At 37.5% G+C, this 19,848-nt stretch overlaps 1 protein-coding gene across 6 annotated transcripts in view; it reads left to right on the top strand.

The window, feature by feature from the left end:
• Positions 1–6,225: 6,225 nt before the first annotated feature.
• The window catches only part of LOC136836911 (harmonin), a 66,592-nt gene continuing 52,969 nt past the window's right edge, over positions 6,226–19,848 (top strand). For 5 of the 6 annotated variants that reach the window (XM_067101372.1, XM_067101371.1, XM_067101375.1 and 2 more), the window contains exons 1-2: positions 6,226–6,363; positions 6,504–6,969. The gene's annotated coding sequence lies outside the window, so the exon portion shown is untranslated. Of the gene's footprint in view, positions 6,376–6,503; positions 6,970–19,848 lie in introns of all 6 variants that reach the window. The other variant, XM_067101368.1, reaches the window with a different exon arrangement.

Here is a 19,848-nt window from a genome sequence, read left to right as displayed (position 1 = left end):
AAAACATATGAAAAAATTACGAAACTGAGTAACGTTCCTCCGGTCCTTATGCCCTTCTTGCCGGCAAAAGATATTGTGTAGGAGCATGACTAAGGTGGTTAGGCCTATACCTGTATGATAATTCTTTATTATTTTTAGTTTTCAAATATACAAGTACCTCTCTTTCAATAAACCTCGGTTTGGTATGTGAAGTTATCAGAGGTCCTTTGGTGACACGAGAGTGATATCTAGTCATCCATAGATGAGAATTAACTTGAAAATACAATATAACTAGGTACAGAAGTCACCCGTTCAAAGAAGTGTTTACATATTGCCGCCAACGGTTATTTTACCAGGAAAAACTTTGTCCACTTTGCCATAAAAAATATGGACAGTCAAGAAAACTAATGATAAAGGCTTTACCATATGATTATAGGCCTAAAAATCGCAGTTAACGAATCTTTAATAGTGAGTTTGTTGTAATCACGTTCTGGCGAAACTTCATCATGGCGTCATATAGCATTATCATTTTAAAAATTGGATAGGAGACGGTTGGAATGCGCGTCTGTCATTTCTGAAATCCCCTTCTTTCGCGACAAAATATGCGGATTGAGTCATTTCTCATGTTTGTGGGAAAACAAAAACGTCGGGAGTTTTTGCAACAAACAAAAGTCGAACAAAGGTCAACAGACACAAAGGTCAAACAAAAGAACGTGAGGTTTTTAGCGTCACATGTCTCTCCAGCCAGTTACTAAGTTTTGTTCCCCTATGAATAACGAATACACACACACACACACACACACACACACACACACACATATATATATATATATATATATATATAGAGAGAGAGAGAGAGAGAGAGAGAGAGAGAGAGAGAGAGAGAGAGAGAGAGAGAGAGAGAGATTCTGCATAGGTCTAGCCCATAACCTCGCCATACACATCAAAGTCCCATAAGAAAGTGACTCCTTAGGAGTCTGAAATTTCGTGAATCAGCGTAATATTATTCATCATCATCTACCTCACGATTTCGAATTCGCCGAGGAACTCACCGTGATGAATTATATCTCTCGAAATTCACGGTGTTGCTACAATCTCTCCAGGAGATGGCTGATCAGGAGTTCACTCTGCGGGACGTTGACCCTAAACTGATCGCCTCGCATATGCTAAAATTTCTCTGAAAGCTCCAATTACGTATTTGCGTGATTAAGTAGATGATTACTGTGATTACCGAGGGATGAAACATATTTTACAGGTGTAATAACTTGTTTAGATTAAATGTTCTTTTTTTATATATTTGGGTTAATAGTGAACTAATCTCTGCTATTAACAATGATTTTTAAATGTTTATAGCGGCTAAAAAGTGATTATGTCTTCATTAACCGTTTTGAAAATATACCAAATTAATCTAAACCCACTTCAGCCTAGATATAACGCTAGCAAGTGCTAAAGTTGAAATCAGTTATAATGTATAGTACTATCTTTGACAGTCAAAGTGAATAAAAACGAATAAAAATATTATGATTTATTCAGTGTACATTTTAAAAAAAACTGATGAAAAATGTACCAAAAACCTGTATTTTGCTGTGCAATAGACAGTAGGAGATTATGCCGTCCGAAAAATATGTCAAATGAATCTAAACCCGTTTTAGCCTACGTTAGTCGTACTATCAACTGCTAAAATGGAAACCAGTTAAAATGCTCTGCCTTTACCGATTAAAAATAATCAGTAAAGCGAATAAGGATAATTTGAATGAATCAATGTGCATTTCAAAAATTGATGTAAATGTACCAAAACCCACATTTTGCTTTAGTAGATTATGCCGTTTGAAAAATATACCAAACGAATCTAACCCCGTTTCAGCCTACGTATAGTACTATCAAGCGCTAAAATAGAAACCAGTTAAAATGCACTGCCTTGGACAATTAAAATGAGTAAAAGTAATAAGGATAACATGAATGAATCGGTACAAATTACAAAAATTCAAGCAAAACGTACCGAAACCCGCATTTCAGCTCACAATAGACGGTAGGAGAGGCAGGCTGCTACTCACCTTAGCATGGCGGGCGGCTTCGCTATGCTGCTGACCCAGTTTCCAGCAGCTCTCGCTCAGTTTTCACTTTCTCTGATGTAACGACGTCCAACCGGGCGTCAACACAGCTGCCATCGTCGGCTCGGAACATCAATGGACACTCGCCGTGACATTAATCGGATTGAAAAACGTATTGCATAATTATATGACGAACAAGAACGGCCTTAGTTAAAGTCCGTGAAAGAGTTTCGTCAGCCTTAGACCGATGTTGGAGAGAGAGAGATAGAGAGGGACATCTTCGTTGATGTAAGGGCGCTCACGTGTCTTGTTCCTTGCATTAATTCTTCTACCTTCACGAGATTGCCGTTTCTGTTGACATTAATAAACATCGTTTTAAAAAAGAGAGATATATAAACGCTACTCGTCAGTTTCATACATAAAATAAATGATGTTTTAACCAAACTAAGGGCAGTATTGGAACGCAAGGTCAGATTTTATATCCATAGAAATTTTCCTCGTAAAAAGTAATTACCTTCGTATTGTAATTATAATATCGATGGCTTTAGAGAGTTAAAGAGATTGCAGATGATGGATAATGGATAATAATGACACCTAAATCCAAGGTACTTCTGCGGTAAAAGGAAATAACACCAACGGTCAGATTTCCGTCAATTTTAGAAGACTTACTTAAACGATTCAAATCCCCAAAGAATCTTAATGATTATCAGACCCCCTCCCAGAGGTCGATCCCACCGAAATTTAAGCATTTTCTTTATAGTTTCCTAAAGAATGCATCGCGCTTCTTTCGATCAAAGCAATGTTAATGTACTTGGTGGTAAGTTGACGGTGCTGGCTTGCAACTATTTAAAAAAAAAAACTTCCACGTCATTAGGTGTTTTATACTAAATGTTCAGTCTATTTAATTTTTTTCACAATTATATTGTCCTCCATTCTTTCCACATAACCAGATCATCTTGAAATAACGATCGGCCCTTTTGCCTACGGTAATCTTTTGCCACTCTTATTATGAGGCTTATCTCTAACTTTTTTCATGTTACAAACATTCTCAAGCTCACTTTTTCTGCTGTTTTTCTTCACTGTTCCCAAGCAGTAGCTGCTTTATCTACAAGCTATAAAATGGAGAGATGAAGGAAGCAATTATATATTTTATTTAATCTTAATTTAATGCAGAGGCCACAGGGGCGTGCAGCCTAATGCCCTTTCTAGCCCAGGCCAGAAACAAACAAGAATAGGAGGCAGGGTGGGAGGGGGGTGAAGGAAAGAGTGTGGGAGCAATAGACCTGAGGTATTCACTTAACCAAGATCAGGTGTCTGGTAATGATAAGGCCATAATGATATTTGAACCGTTCATTCTTCTTCCTCCTTTTTTGACGTTTGTCTCTGGGGACTATTTATCTATTGCCACTGTTTTCCACAGCAACGTAATTGGGCGTGTAATAACGAATTAGGTCCCCCTGACAGAGAACTTCACGTTTTCGAAAGTGAAAAACAAAACCTGACAGAAATGAACAATAATAATAAAAGATTAAATCATTATGAAAACAAGTGCGGCGTCTGAACCCGCAGCAGCCAAAACATATGTTTAGTCACACTGTTATATCTATAAGTTTTAAATAGCAAAATTAGACCGATTTCGGAAAACCATTGTAATAACACTAGTACTAAGAAAATAAAGCGTCCTGTAACCTACGGACTGTAACGTTTTGAGGAAAAACATTAGTACTAAGAAAATAAAGACAATTCTATAACCTAGAAACTGCCAAGTTTAAAGGGAAAACAAATAATGAAAGAGGAACCGCCCCAAAAAATAAGTTTTCCCCTGTCAGCGTGTTTTTCACAGTTCCCTGTGATGAATTGAACGCAACCGTACAGTTTCCGCTTGGAAGAATGTGCACATGACTTGAAACATGTTTGTGATATAAATATCACACTTGGAAATTCTCTTCAATTATATATTTAAAAAAACGCACGTTCTTTTCACAATAGATTACATAAATATGATGTATATCCTATTCACTCAAATCATTATTTTAGATAATTGCAAGTGATGTGTAAAATTTCGTTTGTCTCACCCAACCGGAAATTACCGAACAATGAAAACCAATGAGTAACTTTAATGCTGTGTCACTGCATCGTAATTTACAGGAGTTACAGTTATTAAGATGCTTTTCAATTACATCTTCAAAATTTTCCTTATTTTCCATGATTATATCGGTCGCATAGCCAGGCGAATTCCTTTTCATAAGCTAGGCCTATGGTGAAATATTTTACCTGCATCTGAATATGAGCGTTTGTTTTGCAAAGTATAAAACCAAAGTATAAAATATAAATAAAATACAATAACAGTTTAAATGTTTGGTTAACAGAGAAGGTAGTGGCAACAGAAAACATTATTAAATTTATATTCGTCACCAAATCATTTTATTAATAATAATGATTATCATTGTTATTCTTACTCATATAATAATAATAATAATAATAATAATAATAATAATAATAATAATAATAATAATAATAGTCATTAAAAGTCTAATGTTAATTTTAACAGCCCAACCACCAAATTACCTCTAAAGTGACAAGGACACTTATAATAGCGTCTGGAAACTAACGTGCGGTGCAGATAATAAGGTAAATTTTAGATAATCTTGGTCAGTTTAGCTCCCCGTTATGAAGCTGAATAATACGATAAAAGTTTGTAACGCATCAAAATTATATAGCAGTTATATCAAAACGTTTCACATAACAGAAGGTGGGTCTAGAGAAAAATAAGACTGTGGTCGTTGTTCCAGTCTCACGTGCTGCGTTGTGGGTGAAGTTTCTGTATGGAAAATTTCCACGACATAGGACACATTAACACACTTGTTACACCTACGCAGGATTGTCAGCAGGAACGTCGAACACCTACACTCCTCTCCACGAACGCTGCTTCATTTTCATTTACCCTCTTTCTGGATATCGAAGGAGTGTAACATTTTGTTATCTGCAATGATCTGAAAGTTAAAAACAAAAATCCTAACTTTGTGGTAGCAGTGATCGCTACACTTCGTCATCAGACGTCATGCCAATTGCATATGCAGTAACTGGTAGGCCTACTTGCTATTCTTGTATACCAATCTATTATTTGTATTTGTGTTTTTCTGTAAGGCAAAGGAGTTCAGAGTGATATAAACGATGTACAAGGCTACAGATTGTTTTGTATGAAACTTTTCAAAGCCACATCATAGACTATATATTTTAAATTAAAATCGTCAACCTTTCAACTCGGGCGTTCCCTCCACCACCCCTCTTCCCCTAAATAATGCTCTGAGCTTCATTTTGGCTTTGTAAATTATTAAGGATCTTGTTTACAGACAGCTAAAAACGGATGGTCAATCCTACGTCCATTATAACTTTAAAAAGTAATTTTATTCACTGGAAAATGTGGACTTCAAGCGATTTCTTTCTGATATGGGCAAGAGGACGCTATGAAAGCTTGGGGAAGGATGGGAGGCAGTCAGACTGGAAAAGGAATCTGAGGAGGAAATCCTTATGAAGGTCAGTCAGCCAGCCAGTCCTGGACCTGGGTATACCTGGAGGAAGCTGAGAGATTCGTACAGCACAGCGAGGATGGGAAAGCCGGCAGAAAAACTGATGCCAAACTTATGTTTAACAATATGCCAACAGATGGCGCTGACAAATTTGGGCACGCGATCTCAATCACCACGAGTCGATGTTTTCTCGAATTATTCAAGCAGTTTTGATTGCCATACACTTTATTGTCAGCTGATTGATTTATCTATTTATGTAATCTGGCGATATGATTATTCATTGTGTAATAGTAAACTCGAATTCTGAAAATTCCTTTTATCAACAATCAGATGTGATTTCGAAAAACATTCCACCTCGCTTCACACAAATTTTGACGTCTGTCATCGAGAGTGTATATTCTTACGGTCCAAAAACATTGAGTTTCTTCACACTTACCAGTTCACTGTATGAAAGAGCACTCGAAACATAGCTTTAACAGATAACATTATCATTTTAACACAAAACCCAGTCTATCGACAGCTGGTACAGTATACCACCAAAATTTTAGAGCTATCATTAATCTTAGGAAGGGCATTCCATCGCTTTCCTGCCTTCCCTCCTCAGGCGAGGTGCTTCCTACTTGTCCACAGGGGGGTTGGGGGATTTGGGAAGCTATCAGGAGGATGGGGAAGGGGTCTTTTGTACGGGGGAGGAGGGACCTAGCCCTGAGGGACCCCATTCCATTCCGGCTGAACCTGTCAAGAGTCAGCCGTCCCAACAGCGCACTGGACCCTCAGTCTAGGTTGTGGAGTGGTGGTGTGAGGTAGTTATTGCCGTAATTCTCCCGTTTTATGTCTATAATTATTGCCAGTGCATTGATTTACGTAGTTTAATTCATTTACAGTGTGACAGTACGTTTTGTGCTTCTCTGTGAGCATTAATAATTATTCTTTTTTTAACCAGAATGGACTGTTTACGAATGTCTTACACGAACTTCAGAATGAAGTGAAATTCGGGACCCGATTTCCATATATGCTCGTATTTTTTGGAATTCCGTCAGGCAGACAGCCGTGGCCCCAGCTGTGACAGTTTTTATTACTTCATTATCGAGTGAATTAATGAATTAAAACTTCATGGAGGCGACAGCAGCAGCGGCTGGAAAAGGAAGTTCATTGAAGTCGTGACTTGAGAAACAGAAAATGGAGGACTGGCGAGTGAAATTTAAGTGAATTTCCTCCACTTTTGCAAAGACTTGACGTGGATTATGCAGCGAATTTTGCACTGCCTGTTCCCCCTTGTGTAATTTGTGAAAATCGGTGGACGTAGAAGTTGGATAACAATCGAAATTTCCTGAATACTGGATAGTCCAGGCCTGGGTTTTGCAGCCATTGCGAGGGTATCAAGTTTTCTTTGGATCTGCAAGATACACGTAAGTAATTACAGTGGTATAAATTACTACCATGATCTATGCCTTTTTTCCCATACGCCAGTAGGCCTAAGTACTGTTATTAACGGTTATTTTTAGTCAGTAATTTTATATGACAAGGTAAATACTATGTGTATTCCTATCGGTACAGTAGATTTTTAGGTTACCGTCGGCTATATTTTGTCAGGTTCATTTATAATACTAGGCCTACAGGCTGTCGAATTATGCTAATTAGAACAGCTAATTAAGTTTTAAGTAATTTTTAAAAATAAACCTTTGTTTTATGCGAGTTAGTACGTTTTATCCGGTTCAACAACATCTCAAGAACCGTACTCGGACTTACGCCTAAAGTATCATAGCAGTTTTTATATATAAGTTATTTTCCAAACGATTATGGTTTTCATTTTATTTTAACAATAGCTTGTATGCATTTTAGGTTGGTAATTTGCCATCGACTTTTTTGGGGTATTCTTAAACAGCCATTTATGAATCGACTTTTTTGGGGTATTCTTAAACAGCCATTTATGAATCGACTTTTTTGGGGTATTCTTAAACATCTATTTATGAATCGCCGACATAGATACAAATAGTTGACCAAACGTTATTTGTTAAATGTAAATTAATACACAGATTTGACGCAGATGCCTTATAATTGACTAAAATTTTTAGTCGCTTCTAAGCCACACTATCCGCAAGTGTACCAGGTTCAGGTTTGGGAAGGCCAGGTTGTACCGTCCTTCACCGAAGCTCACCCACGACCTATTTACTGCACTGTGCAAAAAGTTCTCGGCTGTCTTAGGCCTCTCTAGGCCTATGCCTTTTATTTTCATACCTTTCGAAGTTAATGTCTTCTGTACAAAAATGTACAATATACGCTTGAAGGAAAATTTTAAGTTTTAGAATATGGATTCATTTTGGTTATTAATAGAATTAAATGGTGTTATACATAGAAATTTAGGCCTAGTTGTGGACATCACAATTGATATTCACTCTTGAAATTATTTTTTTATTTAAGATTATTGTAAATGTATATGTATATGTATATATATATATATATATATATATATATATATATATATATATATATATATATATATATATATATCGTACTAAAACCCCAAGATTTTGAACTGTCAATTTTGTTCATTAATTCATTTAGACTATGTAAACCTACCTTCAAGAAACTGAGGGTATGTAAATCTTTGAAAAATACTATATCATAGAGCTAACTTTTCCTTAATTGGCAGAGCAGAGACCTTGTTTGATGAACCACATGAGTACCGATTACAAGGACTCACTGACACCTGAATGAAGAACGAACTTACATAGTAGCCTGGCAGATAGTTCAACGTGAGATTTTAGCTTTGCCACTTTTATCCTTACGAAATTATCGTATTTAAATTCTTACCTTTGACTTGACAGCAATACAGTATCCATTTTTTTTAACTGCTCTCAGGCTAAGAGCTTTCATTGGCTGAAAGAACTTTATTCCTAATATTTTAGGCTAGCTTAGGTCCAGAAGTTGAGGGCGAAACAATCCTTTTTTGGGTCGAAGAACACTGCCACAGAACAGGTTAGGTTAGAGGTTGGTAAGCTATGGTTGGGTAAGCATCTTATTTACCCCTACAATAGGCCTACAGGGGTATCTTCTGAATGTCTTTATAGTTTGAAAGGCCTATGTGATCCTTTTGCATATAAAGTGAAACAGGCCACAATTACAGTAGTGTATCTTTTGGGAATTTTGGTTGTGGTTTCTTTCCCTCTACTGCAGTCTTTGGAATTTGTTGTTTTCATTGTTCTTAACTTACGTCTTTGTAAATTTAAGAGACAGCTCTATCACTTTATTCGTGGTTGAGTTCCACAGTTCTTCCTGTCATTTTTTCTTGATTTCTTAATTGTCGTGCTAGAAGAGGACATTATTGCCTGTTTTAACCTTGAAAGAACCAAACGGACTGACTTTTTTATCATTGTGGTCATGAAATGTATCATTCTTATTTCACTGTTTGTACTGTCGCCAGATTGTTGCAAAACGTATAGTTTTGTTTGAGAAAATGGATATTGAGTCTTCAATAGGACTAGTAATGCTCATTTTGCTGCTGATATGCTAAGCATCGACATTGGGATTGATTGATGCGTCAGATATTTCATTAAAGAAAATAGTTATAGCATCTAAAAGCTAGGCTATACATCCAGTCAAGTCACTGATTTACAAGAGGGATTTTTCTTGTTGCAAATGTAAGTCAAGTGCAACTGTACTCTCGCTGCAATTAGCCTACTCCCAGAATTTCACTTATTCCTTGTCGCATAGTGAGATGTGTCTATGATAGAATATGCACATTCTCTCTCTCTCTCTCTCTCTCTCTCTCTCTCTCTCTCTCTCTCTCTCTCTCTCTCTTTCCAGTGAGTGTGAATGAGATTTATGTAATACTTCTAGATCTGTATGTACAGTGCTGTACAGGCATAAGATACCCCGATGGAGAAAAGGGAGTTGTATGTAGATGCCCTGTAATTTTGATGGGTGCTGGATCACACTTGCTGCGTGATGTACCATAATATGTAGTAATGATCATGATAGGATATGCTGTATGGCATTCTGAGAGAGTGTGGTGATTGATGTCACTTTTATTTGTGATTCTCCTTAGGGCTTTGTTCGGTTTGAATGTTAGGGAGGCTACACAGGAAGCTGATGAAACTGCTTTTGGTAAATTTATTATTAGGGAGGTTGCAAATGGATATTTCTTAGGTTTGCTGGTGCGGTTTTGTCTTGTATTGCTGATGGGAGTCTGGAAAAAACAGTATAGATAAATTACAAGGTATTTTGATTTTGTAGAGGTACAATGAAAGTGAAGGTTTTTAGAGCTAATTTATTGGGTCCTCAGAGTCTTATAGTTAAATAGCTAATGAGGTTCCTTTAGTTACATTTCTTATTATCAGACTGATGGGCTAATGGAATGGACATCAGTAGCTGTTATTGAAAGTCTGCCGTCAAGGATTAGAGTAGACTACCCTTTATAAAAGAAATGGTGCTGAAATCCAGTACAATGTATCTTTGTATCTTTCAAAACTTGGCTGAGATTGTACAATTAAATCTCAAGTATTTGGCAGTTTCAGTTTCCATATCACATTACTTTGGCAGGCATAATTATTAAAGGGCTTCCTTAAGCAGAAATTAACCATTTTTCCTTTTTCTATAGTCAAGATTTCCGTTTTGGGTTTTCAGCAAGTTGTTTTTGGGAAAAGGTTATTGTGCCATAAAGGGTTTTCTCAACACATGCAGTTTTAAGAATTTTTTCATGTCATCATTGCCTTTAAAAGGTATTGGTAAATGGACAGTACATGAATAGATTGTGTATATACTCTTGCAAACACACCAGTAATGCTTAAAATCCCTGGTCCAGGCTGCATTATTGATTTGTTTCAATCGTTTCTCTGTTAAGATCTGAACCTGTTTACAGAGGATTCTTGAATTTCTTTGTTGTCATCCTGAACTAACAGAGATACTTGAATGCTGGTTCATGACATTGGATGGTAAAGGCACAGTTTCTTTCCCTTCTGGTATCTGCTATTAGATGGTAAAGGCACGGTTTCTTTTCCTTCTGGTATCTGCTATGAGACCTCCCCAGTTTTTCCAGGGACTTGGCTAGGCAGGAGGGGGAGGGGGAGGAGGAGGACCTTGAACTAAATCCCATTTTGAGTCAAGGTGCAGTATCTGTATTTCTTGGCATCCGGCAAGAAACTGTGATAAAACCAGTTCCAGAAAGCCTCAGCTGTCCCCCATCCTGTTTTATTGCTCTGCCAGCTCACTTGCAGTGGGTGTTTTTATATTTTGTTTTTCTCCGGAGCATTGGGATTGAGCGCGTGATAAAAGAGTCCTGGTTTCCTCACAAAAAAAATGTGTGGTAGTTAGTATGGAACTAGTTATGCGGTGTTTGCTCTAGTGAGTCATTCAGTTGTTTGATTTCTTTGTTTTTATAACAGGCTTTCGTTTCAGAGGTGGAACTTGGTAGTTTTTATTGTCTTGTGCTGTATCAATTTTCAGTACCCAGCATTCCTGAAATTCCCAGTTTTAGAAGTACCTTATTTAGCTCTCGTTAATTTTCTTATATATAGCCTTTGATTCTTATTGATATTGGACATATTTTCTTGATTTGTTTCATTTTGATATAAAAGCTTGCTTCATATTTTTAAAGTCTTGAACATATTCTTTAGACATTGGGTTTTTCTTGTGATACCAACAGTGGTAGAATTGTAAAATATTAGTTGATTTGGTTGCCCATTGCTAATTGTTTATGGGAAATAGGACATTGTAAGAGTATAGGTACAGCACATGCATTAAAATGCCAATATAGTGATGTAGAGACTTGGTTTAAAAGAAAGTTGAAAGAAAGCTAAGCCCCCTCCAAGAAAAGAGCTCTAGTTGATAATAGCTGCATTTTTGTTATTGTGGAGGAAAGCATATGAGGAATTAACTTAGGCTTTCATCTTAGATAGTTGCATCTGGTCCTTTGCAAGTCCGCTTTTGTTCTTGTAGTTTACAACATTGTTGTAAAGTGCATTACTAAGAAAAATTACAACAGCAGATATTGCCTTAGTAAGCTGGTTGTGGGGAACACATAGCCTGCAGGACTACTATCCTGTATTACACAAAAATATTTATAGGACACTTTCCTCCATTAGTTTCGTTCTCAGGACCATCTTTTTGAGAATATGAAAGTGATAAAAGTGCTTCAGATTAGCCTAGACAACAAGATTGTCAGGCTTGAATGCAGTGCTGTTTATTCTAAGATATTTAATTACAGGTAACACTTATTTTTCACTGCCTCTCAGATTTTTCCCAGAAATGGGAAGACCTCAACAGTAATTTTACCCCTAGAACCTCCTATCACTCTTTTGGTTCTTTCAAGCTACCAGGCTACCTCTGGACTTGCCTATAAATCTGACTCCTCGTCGTCAGCTTATAACATCCACTTCCAGAGGACTAAAAGGAATCTCAAACATTGCCCAGGAACGTGAAGTATAAGCATTTTAATTGTCAAACTATGATGATCATTCCTGGATGCTTTCTGGGTAAGCCTTCCAAGTCATCACTTAAAAGTATAAATATTTGTAGCGTAGAATAACACATACAAGGATTGACGTGAGGCTAAATCAAGAATTTTTTTGACACGGCTTAAAAAGAAAGCAGGCTTCTTCAACATGCTAAACAGGTTGATGATATAGATGTACAAGTTACTGTATATGATTATTGATGACAAGAGAGAACTGATATGGTAATGGGAATGACTAATACAGTACAGTTTAGGTAAAAATTATAGCATAAGAGCTAGGTATCAGAGGTTTAGGTCAAAGTGGAAATAAGGCACTGTCTGCCACCTCGTCTCACCTGTAAGACATGTGGTGGAGAGTAAAAACGACTGTAAGTATGAAACTGTATTTTCAGCCTTTTAGTCATGAGGTAGGCCATTTTTAAAACAAACTTGGTTACTGAATACAAGCACATCATCATTCAAGCATAGGCTCTGTCAGTTTGTGAGTCGCGGTGAGCGATGCTTTTAACTAAGAATTACTTGCAGTGGAGAAAATGTTCTCTGGCCAGTCATTAGTGTCAGTTAGTGGGCAAAATATTGCAGAGAAATCTGTGGCAGAGTTTTGGTGGTTAATGTTGAATATTCATGTTCTCAAATGAATTTGGAGCAGTAAGAGTGGCGATAATAAAAATGCAAATGAGGTTTCCTAAGAGGTTTTAAATGCGTGTACATACGGTTAGATAGTGTGCATTGTATTTTTTTTTATTTTTCTGTTCAGTATGTATGCAATATCTAAATTTTACTGAATGTTTTATTTTTATGGTTTAAAGTGTCTACTGTCACTGAAACCATGTAGGTTAGGTTGGGTTTAGATTCGGTAGGCTGGCCTGTACAAGAGCAGCCCTCCTTAGGGCATCCCATGAGTATGGCAAAGTCTTGAAGGGTATAAGAGGCCTGGTGTGGACCTTTGGATTGGCTAACGGCCTGGACGCCAGCATTTTGTAGAATTCCGTAAAAATGTAGTTTAGTGGAAAATGCCATAAGAATGTAGTTTTGTACAATGTCATAAGAACGTGGTTTTGTAGACTGAGAAAAACGTAGTTTTGAATTTAGACAATAGCAGTATAAAGCCAATAAATTCGGCGTTTGAATTATAATTTTTATTTCAGTAACTTACCAAGTAATTACATCGCTACAGTTTCTGTTAACTATAGCAATGTAATTACTTGGCCAGTAGGCTATATGTAAAACTTTATTTTATCATAAAAATGTCATATTTCATATTCTAATTGGAACAAAAACATTTGACAATGGGGGTTACTTTTTACATTTTTGTGTGGTTTCTCGAAATTAATCTTTTCACCCACAAATGGTTGGTGCAGTAGTGTGGACATTTTAAGATGCAACACTGTTGTTACAAATTACATTGGATTGTCTGCAAATTTTTAAAGTACTGTTTGTTTTGTAGGTATTTTCAGGTACAGTATATGAATTGAGTATTTTTAAAATACAGTAATTGGTTTATAGATAGTTAATGGTACAGTGGGTGTTTTGCAGCGAGAGTAATGGTGAATTATTGTATGTGATTTTGGTGATTTTAATGTCAAATGGGAGTTTGTGGCTGTCATAAGCAATAGGTGTTTTGTAGATACTTCATTTTAAAGTGCACTGGCTTTTTGTGTGTGTGGATATTTCAAAATGCTTTAGGGGATTGTGAGGATGTTTTAAAATAGCTTACAGTCTCCTTTGCTTATTATACATTAGTTTTTACCTGTTTCAGTAGTTTTCACATTAATCAACGTCTCATTTTGAGCTGTTCTTGATCACACGTGACCTTCAATACTGTGCCTAAGCTTGTTGGGCAGGTTCATGGCCTTTTGTCCATTAAGAATGATAATAAATGGTAATAAAAGTCCATAAATGAATACACAACAAACCGACATAAATGGCTGCGAGGAACATGCGTGTTCTGTGTATCGCATTTCGGCAAAGCTTGTGATGATGATCTATAAGTGCAGTGGCAGGGGTTGATTGGCAAGTGACGCCATTGCTGTTGCTAATTTTGATGAAGGCGAAATATTTGCAGCAGCAGTGGACTACAGACGCTTGACTGCTTGGTGATTACTGTATAGGCCTATGGAGCCAAGATACAGCAAAATATTCTTTATTGTAGCCTATTGGGAAATTGACGTTTGAGTATACGCCACCCACTATTTAAAAAGCTGCCCACGAACTAAACAGAATTGACGAACATATTTAAGGAAGACGGTTATGTTACAGAAGAACGAGTTACTCTAGTAAATTTGTTTATATTTTAAATGTAAACAAAACTGAAAAAAAAGACATTAAATTTGTAGAGAACGTCCACATAAATGTGACGAGTCGTCAGCCGTACAAAGCTCTTGGTTATAAATGAATGGAATTATGTATTATTAATAACGGTAATCATCCCCATTTGGAAATGTGTGGAAATTCTTCGTCTAAACATACCCCTGCGTAAACGTGACCAAGCGGCACGTTGACCCGCGCATATGTTTTTAATAGTCTCATTGTCGTTCAAGAATTGATTAAATTACAATCCAGTAAGTGGAAACTGTTTGAGTAATACAATTATGTACCGTGTGATTTGTTATTTTATACCTACACCAGTATTTCATATTTCTGTTCTCCATCCTACTGTTTTGTATTTTATATCTTGTAGACGTTTCCTAGCTTCTCGTGAATTTTAGAATACAGTCAGTAACGTAATAAATACTGTCCACGATCCACTTCGTAGCCAACTTACGTAAAACGGGAATATGAGTTATGTTTTCATGACTTGCCAAAGTTAGATAAGGGTATATGTGCACTCTTGCAGGTGGTTATCGCCCCCTTCCTCTCTCTCTCTCTCTCTCTCTCTCTCTCTCTCTCTCTCTCTCTCTCTCTCTCTCTCTCTCTCTCTCTGTCGAACGTCAGCTCGTCTGATCTGTCCTTCATATCGCCCACTCCCAGAATGTGGAATTCGCAGGCTTGGTCTAATTCCTACATCTTTTGCTCATTTTGATATTCCAGAGTCCTATGTTATTAGTCTATGTACTGTACAACATATTCCACATCAGCTGGGCGTATCAGGTTCCTCAGTACAGCACAGTACAGTACAGTACAGCACAGCATTTTTATTGTTTGAGAGAGGCTATAGTACCGTACTTTGACTACGGTCATTTTTTTTCGTATGTTGGTGTGTCAGGAAGAGAATGTGCATATGTTGAATAATAATAATGTTAACAGGAAGGATGATTCATTCTTATTCGGCGGTTGAAAGTATTTAAATGTGGCAGTGAAATTAGTCGTGATGGAAAACGTGCTAAATCCTCTGTATAAATGAAGAATTAGAGGAATTTATTTCTAGTGATAGAAATTCATTTCTCGTTACAATGCAATTCGGATTCCACAGTAAGCTGTAGGTCCCGTTGCTAGGTAACCAATTGGTTCTTAGCCACGTAAAATAAGTCTAATGCTTCGGGCCAGCCCTAGGAGAGCTGTTAATCAGCTCAGTGGTCTGGTTAAACTAAAGTCTACTTTCTATTTGTGTAATTGTAGATAGGCTATACTTATATTTATGTGCATATGACTTGTTTTGATTATTTCGAGAAGGATGGCATGTTGCTATACTTAGGACAACAGCTATAACAAAAATTATTGTCTATTTGACATGTTTATTAGCCTACTTCTGTAAACACTGAATCCGAACGAGAAATAAATGAGACTAACCTTCCCAGGTGGCGTTTGAACCCTTGAAGGCTGAATTCTCTTCATATAGGCCTAACCCATATGGATTCAGTGTTTACTGGAGTACACGTATCCAACAGCCTGAGAAAACCGAAAAGGTCAAGAGGTAATCATAATAATAATAATAATAATAATAATAATAATAATAAAGAAAATGTTTTCTCCTCACATTTACTCTCGCTCCCTCCCCTGACAACTCACTGCAGCTTACCTTCTCGAACCAGTACCATGTGTTGTCCTTGATCCTCGTATGCAAATTTATTTTGCTCTCTGCTCTCGACATTCCTTTCCCTTCACCCTTCCCCAAAGACTAAAGGGCCGAGATCTCGGCCACTCCCCCCCGAGGCAGTTTTGAACGGAGCCCTGCTGATCGATATCTTGTGTTTTGGATAGGTGGAGACCAGTTCAAACTAGACCGAGCCTTCTTCGTTTTGGGTATAATTATTGAGATTTAACTTAAAACTTGTAAACTGGAGAGGAAAAGTGGAGATAAATCTTTTACTTTGTAAAAGGTGGACGTTTTCCAACTAGAGACCAGACGGTTCTTTGCGGCGTCCCTTTGGCCCATAGCTGCAACCTCTTGTCATTTCTTTTGCTGTACCTGCGTTCACATTTTCTTCCTTCCATCTTACTTTCCACCCTCTGCTAACAATTGTTTCATAGTGTAACTGCGAGTTTTCCTCCTGTTACACCTTTTAAAACCTTTTTTTCTCTCAGTTTCATTTTCAGCACGGAGTGAACTCAGAGGTCCCGGTCTTGGCCTTTGGCCTAAATTTTATATTCCATTCCAACTACAGACTTTCGTTAATAAACGGCTTGTTCAGATTTGTCGTGGAGTCCTGAGTTATTCGTGAGTTAAAAGTACATTTTAAAGTTGTTATATATTATAGGGACATATATTTCGAATAGAAATATAGACTTGTATACGCTGCGTTCTTTACTGTGTTGGCCAAAGGGAGTTAAAAATTGAGGCATATAGACTTAATTATCATGTACGGCACTTTTAACATCATTACCATTTGATTTCAAGCTTCCTGTTTACTTGCCTCGAAGTATGCACTTTAATTTGTTCCAAATGATGAGTAAATAAACTTTTTTGTGTTTTTTCTAGCTCGCCGTTGTATGGTGGATAGTGAATCCGATTTTGAAACTTTTTTTTTAGACCTACGTTTTTTGCAAGTTTCAATTAAATGATGCTTTAGTAAATTGTGTGGTGTGTGTGCAGATCTTATCAGAAACTTGGTGATACCAATCATTTGACGATAGGCAAAGTAGGAAGGTATTTTCAGGCAGACTAGGAAAAAACAAAGTCAAGGACATCACGATAGAGAGTTGAGCCTGGCTTAGTATAGGAAGGGTTACAGTTAGGCATATTTTAAGTGGAATGAGCCACAAATTTAACTCTGATACTAAATACTTATGTATTTGTAAGTTTGAAATAACCTATGAACTAATGTTTTTCCATGACAAAGTAACACCAAGTGAGGTGTCTTAACAGAACAATGACCGAACAGACTCAGAGGAGGGCCTCGACTAGGTAAACCCCCTAGTCTGGGAAGGGTAGAACCACTCTTGTATTTACAGACTACAGGTAGTGGGGAAAACCCGTACCTCTGGGAAAGGGTAGATACAACAACGAAGATCGTAGTTATTTTATTTTTATTTACTTGCCAGAATTGCTAATAAAATCTGCTTCTTGCAATCTGACCACAACTGTGCTTTTCAAAGTATTGAATATAGTATGGTGAATTTCGTGTGACGTTAAAATAGTGTGATATTTTCAGCAGTGATTAATCTCCCATCTCTGACGCATAGCGGAGGTTCCGCATGATTTAATACAAGAGCAATGTGCACGGAGCTTGCACCCCGAGATCTTTGTTACATTTTTTTCGTTATTAGACCGATCACAGTCCGAGCGCTATACTCTCTCTCTCTCTCTCTCTCTCTCTCTCTCTCTCTCTCTCTCTCTCTCTCTCTCTCTCTCTACATCCAAAGGCTCCATGGAGACTGGACAAATAGATTGGGAAACTGTGTACGTTTGACAAGGTACTGAATAAAATGATGACGTACATGAGTCTGGTTAATTAAATGAAATTCTCTCTCTCTCTCTCTCTCTCTCTCTCTCTCTCTCTCTCTCTCTCTCTCTCTCTCTCTCTCTCTCTCTGGAGGAGGAGTTTGAAAACGAAAAGGGAAGGAAATGTTAGACCCAGCCCCGCAGGAAACTATTCAGGCACTCCTGTTGCAGGATGGGAAATTCCCATAGGATTAACAAAAAGTAGGTGGAGAATTCCAAAGCTTGGTATTAAAGGGGCAAATCAATACGTAAGTTTTCACAAAATGCCCGTAACTAATTAGGTTATATCTGTCGTGTTATTTCTACTTATCTCACCAATTTAAACCACTTGTGTACCACTTCCGTCGCAAGTGATTGGTAGTCCTCGAGACATTGATAGTCAGTGATGGCGTCTGTTTACATACGAAGTTAGTGGTACGTGGACCAGTGGTTATGTACCTCTCCTTGCCAGCCGTAGACCTGAGATCGATCCCAGTGGTGATGACGACTTAAGCCCGTATTCTGAAAAATGCATTGTGGTTCTGTTTGATGAGTGGTGAATTATGTACCCGTTTGCCGACCGTAGTGAGTTCGTACTAGGTGTAAGAAAGGGCATGGGGCTAGCAACCTCACCCTGAAATACTTGATGAAAACTGGGAGGCTAGCGTCCAAGGCGTAGGCTATGGTTGAGAATATACATATCTTATGAGCAATATGGCAGCTCATGAAATTAGGTGTTATGGCCTTAAAGATAAGGCTAAGATGCTTGAAACAGCAGTGGTTTTATCATTAGTTGTAAACATCAAGACAGAGTTACTTCACAGAAAAGTAATTGAATATACAATGTCCTCCGTATATTGTGTAAGTGTTTTTGAACAGGAAAAGTGACAATTTCACATGTACCGCATTCCAACCAATAATAGTTTTCGTATTACACAGGAAATACTTCTTTTACAATGAGTTTCCCACTCGTAGACAAATACATTCTTTGAACTAGGATCCATAAAAGATATGGTTAGTCTCGTATGGTTTCCAAGCCCCTTGTGAGAGAGATTCGTCTTGGTAGGGTAGTCTCCTTAATTAAAGCAGCCTCATGTGTGTGTGACCTTTGAAACGACATGTACTTCCATAAATAGGTTTTCGAGTGTGAAATAGTTTAAACGCAAGATGGTACTGAAGGAATGATCGGTAGCCTAATTGCGCAATGCTGGTTACATAGATCAGAACAAGGTCTATATTTAAACTTTGTCTGTGGTGTCTTGGAGTTAGTTTTGTTTTTAAATTACCATTTTACCATTTGCATTACATTAAGTATAGAAAGAAAAAGCACAACAGAAATAATTTTAAATTTGGACGAACAAGATGAAAGCCTTGTTCACACACGGTGATAGCAACAGTCCAACAACTGTGGGAGCGAATTCATTGCTCAGGTCAATCAAGTGATTCTAGGTTTTAGAGGAACCCTTCGATTTGGAGATCGGACACTGTAGATGACGTCATTTCGTGATGCTGTTTATACTGTAGCACTTGATAATGAGTACTGGTCTCCTGTACTCTTGGACCTGTCTTGTATTTGGACCCGGTTCCTATACGCTCATGCTTATACCATCGATTATGTAAGCGCTTAGAATCTCTCGCAGAGGAATTTAACCTATATGGGACAGTCAATCTGAATCCTTTGTAGGCCTATAGACCGAGTCTGAAAGAAACTTGTTTTAGAAGGGATAGGAAATTGTAAGGGCTTAACAACAAAAGTATTGATGGGAAATTGATGGTTTTTATTTTTATTTTTTTTTTTTATTACGGTTTGGTGGTATGCTTAGCTTAGTTCATCAGTTCTAGTCCCAGGTGCGAACCGATTTAGTTACGTTCTGTTAAAACTATTGAGCCTTGTTTGACCCAAGCAGTAACTTGTCTACCTGGTAGCTTTTGAATGATGTGGGGTCACAGACTAGGTTGAGAAGGGTATGGGGCTAGTATCTTCATCCCAAGTTTACTTAAGAACCTAAGGGGTGACACCATTGGAGCCACTTC

This window comes from Macrobrachium rosenbergii, chromosome 57 (assembly GCF_040412425.1).
Source record: "Macrobrachium rosenbergii isolate ZJJX-2024 chromosome 57, ASM4041242v1, whole genome shotgun sequence".
In the NCBI taxonomy this organism is placed as follows: domain Eukaryota; kingdom Metazoa; phylum Arthropoda; class Malacostraca; order Decapoda; family Palaemonidae; genus Macrobrachium; species Macrobrachium rosenbergii.
The sequence above is the reverse complement of the archived record's forward strand: the minus strand, read 5'-3'. Positions and strand labels throughout refer to the sequence as shown.